The 5,818-nt window shown below is 41.8% G+C and overlaps 1 non-coding gene across 1 annotated transcript; it reads left to right on the top strand.

Moving 5' to 3' along the window:
* The first annotated feature begins 1,560 nt into the window (after window positions 1–1,560).
* On the top strand, window positions 1,561–1,697 carry LOC119924987. The gene has a single exon (XR_005449660.1). It is a non-coding gene; the product is annotated as a small nucleolar RNA SNORA7 (small nucleolar RNA).
* Window positions 1,698–5,818: the final 4,121 nt, after the last annotated feature.

Genomic DNA, 5,818 nt, shown 5'->3' with positions numbered 1-5,818 from the left:
GATAGGAATTGCTCTATCAGTCAATCCCCATTTTACAGATGAGGTAACTGAGGCCCAGAGAAGTTATGTGACTTGCCCAAAGTCACACAGCTGACAATTGGCAGAGCCGGGATTAGAACCCATGACCACTGACTCCAAAGCTCGGGCTCTTTATTATCAGAGCCAAAGGTTCAGAGTTCAATCATGAGCCATTCATTCATTCATTCAATCATATTCACTGAGCACTCACCATGTGCAGAACACTGTACTAAGCACTTGGGAGAGTACAATACAACAATAAACAGACACATTTCCTGCCCTCAACAAACTTACAGCCTAGAGCAGGGAGGACAGGGCAAGTGAGAATGGGGATGGGAAGGAGGCTAGTATAGGGTGGGGCTAGTAAAGAAAAATAAATAATAATAATAATAATAATGGTATTTGTTAAGCACTTACTACGTGCAAAGCACTGTTCTAAGCACTGGGATAGATACAAGGTAATCAGGTTGTCCCACATGGGGCTCACCGTCTTAATCCCCATTTTACAGATGACATAACTGAGGCCCAGAGAAGTGAAGTGACTTGCCCAAAGTCACACAGCTGACAAGCGGTGGAGTAGAGATTAGAACACATGACCTCTGACTCCCAAGCCCAGGCTCTTGCTACTGAGCGATGCTGCTCCTCTAAATAACCCACTTTGTCAACCCTAAACTTGGCTCAGAAAAATATTTGATTTTGTAGCATCAGAAGCCAAAAAGTATGTCATTCTACTGTCTTCCCTGAAGTTACTACTACTTCCTCCTCATGGTCAAAGACAGAAAAGAGTAACTTCTGATTCCTGTAGGTTGCCAGACAGATCTTAAAGTATTCTAAAGTATCCTTTGCCTCTCTCAGCTCTTTCTCTTCTGCTACTGGCCCTTCCTTCACCAAGGAGACACAGGAAAGGATGCTTCTACGCTAATGAAGACTTCTGCTGGCAGCCCGTTACTTCTCCTCAGAGGGGTTCCCTGAGCACACAAATTAGGGGAAGCCAGTGCTCCCTACTTCCTGTAACAGGATGCATTTTTCCACTATCATTTGGGAACATGCAAGCTCTGAATAGCATGATACACTGATTGCTATCCTGGAGCTCTTATTATTTCACTTTAACACTGTGGCCAGGGAGGAAACAGATTCTGAATGCTCTTAGAGACCAAATTCCTCCTCGAACAATCTATTCTTTTGCCAGTATGCCACTTCCCGATTATACCATCACTAAAGTGCATCTTGTCAGAAATATTTCTTAGACAGATCAGAAAACCAGAAAATAAAAATAACCTAATGAAGGACCCTGGGTTCTCTTTTTAAAAACAAGGTCTAGTCTAGGAATTGCCTTTAGACTGCAGCCAGTCCTTGAATTTATGATCTAATTGATTCTTGAAAACAGTGCCAGTTTGAAGTGAACTGGAAACAATTTTCTAAAGGAACATGGTTATAAAAGGGGGTTTTGTTTGTGAATGGATGAGGTAGCCTATTTTTATGAAAATTCCTCAGAATTGTGTACTCAATTATATTATTAGTAATAGTATACTAGTAATAGTAATCCTCTCAGGGTCGCATCTGGAGAGTTTCCAGTACTCTACCAGCCTTGATTCAGGAGGGAGAGTCAAGCTGAGGTCTATCCATTCCATTCCTAGCTTGGGCAGTGGCTAGCCATTGGAAAGTAATCTGCTACAAGTCAAAACTCCCTGTGCTGGGCAGCAGCAGCATGGGAAAAGAGTAGAGGGTGGAGACTCAAGCTTACTGCACAGAAGGAGTCAATGGTAAACCATTTCCATATTTTTACCAAGAAAATTCTATGGATCCTCTACCAGAACGATTGCAGATGGAGGTACAGCGTTCTGGGAGAGATGTGCCCATGGTGTTGCTATGGGCTAGAGATGACTCAACGGCATAAGACAAGACACATTTCTTGAGGGCAGGAACTGTGGCTTTCATTTCTGCTTTACTCTTCCGAGGTCATGGTGATGATGGAGCTGAGTTCTCCTGCTGTGAACAGCTGATGAGCCTCATCGTAAGACTCAAGGCCATGGATTCCAGATTAAACCCCCTTTTTTTCCTCAGCTCCCCCTCCCCTCCTCATCGCCTTGACTTACTCCCTTTGCTCAATGCCCCCCATCCCACAGCACTTGTGTGCACATATGTACATACCTATAACTCTAATTAATGCCTGTTTACTTGTTTTGATGTGTATATATCTATAATTCTATTTATTTATATAGGGGCTATTGATGCCTGTTTATTTGTTTTGATGTCTATCTCCCCTCTTCTAGACTGTGAGCCCATTGTGGGCAGAGATCGTCTCTCTTTGTTGCTGAATTGTACATTCCAAGCACTTAGTACAGTGCTCTGCACACAGTAAGCTATCAATAAATATGATTGAATGAATGGATTGAATGAAAGACAAGTAATAGTAATAGCTTACTATGTGCAAAGAACTGTTCTAAGCCCTGGGAGAGAATACATAGTGGGAATTAGACACAGTCCCTGTGCCTCTAGGGCCTCCCACAGGAACAATAATGTATTTACAGTTCAACAGAAAGGTTCCATGGTACTTCAGCCAACTTGTACTTCATCTGAAATAATAGCAACAATACTCATAATGATAATAGTGGTATTTATGAAGCACTTACTATCTACCAAGACTTTTACTAAACAGTGGAATAGATACAGTATCACCTGTCTACAAGTTTTGTTTTTTTGTCTGTCTCCCCCCTCTAGACTGTGAGCCCGTTGTTGGATAGGGACCGTCTCTATATGTTGCTGACCTGTACTTCCCAAGCACTTAGTACAGTGCTCTGCACACAGTAAGCACTCAATAAATATGATTGAATGAATGAATGAAGTCAAATGCAGTCCCTGTCCCACATGGGGCTCACATCTTAATCCCCATTTTACAGATGAGGTAACTGAGTTACAGAGAATGGAAGGGACTCTCCCAAGGTCACACTTAATAATAATAATAACAATAATAATAATAATAATAATGGCATTTATTAAGCACTTACTATGTGCAAAGCACTGTTCTAAGTGCTGGGGAGGTTACAAGGTGATCCGGTTGTCCCATGGGAGGCTCACAGTCTTAATCCCCATTTTACAGATGAGGTAACTGAAGCACAGAGAAGTTAAGTGACTTGCCCAAAGCCACACAGCTGACAATTGGCGGGGCTGGGATTTGAACCCATGACCTCTGACTCCAAAGCCAGTGCTCTTTCCACTTAGCCACGCTGCTTCCCTTCAGGCAAACGGCAGAGTGCAGGATTATTAATGATGATAATACTCATAATAATGATAACTGTGGTATTTGTTAAGCACTTACAAATTCTAGGCACTGTTCTAAGAGCTGGGGTAGATACAAGTTAACAGGGTTGGACACATTTCTGTCCCACATAGGGCTCACAGTCTTAATTCCCATTTTCCATATAAGGGAACTGAGGCATAATGAAGTTCAGTGACTTTCCCAAGGTCACACAGCAAACAAAGGGGAGAGCCAGGATTAGAACCCAGTTATGCTGACTTCCACAGGCCTGTGTCCTGTACCCTAGGACATGCTTGCGTCTGAAATAAAATGGTTGCGCCAAACCTCCCTTGTAACTTGCCTTGACCTTCTCTACTCTATGACTCCCCAATCCTCTTTAAACTTTCCCTCCTTTCCCCCAACTCATATCTCAACTTTTAAAAGTGTCTCCCCATTTTCCCAAAGTTCCCATACAGTGCTCCCCTCCCGTCTCCACCATCCACACTCCTGGAGCTTGTGTTGTAAAGTTGAAGTGGATATGTTGTTAAACTGAAACAGGGTGCAAACTTAAAAATGTTATAACCAGCTCCATTGTATTGTACTCTCCCAAGCATTCTGCACACAGTAAACATTTAATAAATACTATTGATTGATTATAAGGGCCATTCATCATAACACGAAATGTGTTAAATGGATGGTCTGAAAGTCTAAATAGTCAGAGTGTGGAGGAACAGATGTGAAGTCAAAGAAAAGGATTTGGGTTAGAACTGAATTAGACTACACTGAATGAATGTCTGAACCCCACCTTCACTTTGTGCACATGTACACAGAGTTTTTCCTCTACATTAAACTAGAAACTAAAAGGATTCCAAAAACCATCTAAGTTCAGCATTGTAGTTTCAAACAAGGCCACAGAAACACAGAGAGGCATTTATTCTGTTCTTAATCATCTCCAGAAATGGGATTCCCCAATTTTTCATCAATAGCCTATTCATCAGAGCAACGCTAGAGGCCCAGAAGTATATCCTAAGGTCTAACCAAATCTTTCTAAGTAATTTATGTTAATTTATTCTTCCTAACCTTAGTGAGGAGAGGAAAAATATTATCACTGCTGCCCTTTCTACACGTGAAGATTATTTAATTTGTTCATCTGCCTTTAAACTTGTTCCCTCATTTTGCTTCCTCCCTTATCCCTTAGTGTTCTTGAGGGTAATGTTACTAGAAGCAGACGTCTTAGCTTTTGCTGAAATTTTTTTTTATTTCTCCACACTTCTGGAAAAAAATCCCGTCATTTATTTGTAATGACCAAATCAAGAAAAAAAATCTTCCCACTTGACCCAGGTCCTACTATTCTTCCCAAATAGAACCTTCCAAAATGTGATGTCAAACATTGTAAGAACTTAAAATTCTAAGAATTTAAGGCCATAACTGGGTTAAATTATTAGTCCATCCAGCATAATAAACTGTCTCTGAAAGTGGCAACAGGATATTTGAAGAAACACTACATCAGTGGTCATTTTTGTCACCAATGGGATTGGATGGACCATCTAACAACCATAATTTCCCCTTTAACATCTCCAACCTTTCCTCTAGTAAGCCATTTATTATGACATTTGTTAAACGCTTACTATGTGCCAGGCAATGTACTAAGCACTGGAATCGAGGCAAGCTAATCAGGTTGGACACAGTCCCTGTCCCACATAGGGCTCAGAGTCTTAATCCCCTTTTTACAGATGAGGTAACAGAGGCACAGAGAAGTTAAGTGACCTGCGTAAAGTGACAGAGCAGAAAAGTGGTGGATCCAGGGTTAGAACCTAGGTCTTTCTGACTCTCAGGTCTATGTTCTATCCACTAGGTGATGTTGCTTCACCATCATGGGCCCCTCATCCATGAATTGCCCTTGCACTTGGATTTGCACCCTTGATTTACCCCTCCCTCAGCCCTACAGCATTTATGTACATATCCAAAATGTATTTATATTAATATATGTGTCCCCCTTTAGCCTGAAGCTCCTTATTGTTGGGTATAGGGAATTTGTCTACCAACTCTGTTGTATGGTACTCTCCAAAGCACTTAATACAGTGCTCTGCACACAGTAAGCACTCAAAAAATGCCATTGATTTATTGACTGAAAAGTAACAGAAGGCATTTCCACAGGAGGGGTGGGTCAAACAGGAATCCTGAAAAACGGCTGGCTAATGCTGGCAGAATCCAGCAATGGAATTTACTGAGCACTTACTCTATGCTGAGGACTGTATTCAGCACTTGGGAAAGTATTCTTTCATTCACTCAGCTGTATTTATTGAATGCTTACTGTGTTCAGAGCACTGTACTAAGTGCTAAATATAATACAATAGAGTTGGTAGACGCGATCCCTACCCAAAAAAGTTCACAGCCTGCAGGGTGGGAAAGACTGCAGTGCTGCCAAGGCAATGTCCTGTTGGTCATGAGGTGGCAGCCCAGAACCAGCACTATGTGGTCACTTGGGCCACCACAGGGACCCAGTACATAAAAATCCTCTCTGAGCTCCTGGCAATGTGTTGCGTCCCTGCTTGCTTATTA

Source organism: Tachyglossus aculeatus, chromosome 2 (genome assembly GCF_015852505.1).
Source record: "Tachyglossus aculeatus isolate mTacAcu1 chromosome 2, mTacAcu1.pri, whole genome shotgun sequence".
In the NCBI taxonomy this organism is placed as follows: Eukaryota; Metazoa; Chordata; class Mammalia; order Monotremata; family Tachyglossidae; genus Tachyglossus; species Tachyglossus aculeatus.
This window is presented reverse-complemented; position numbering and strand designations above follow the sequence as displayed.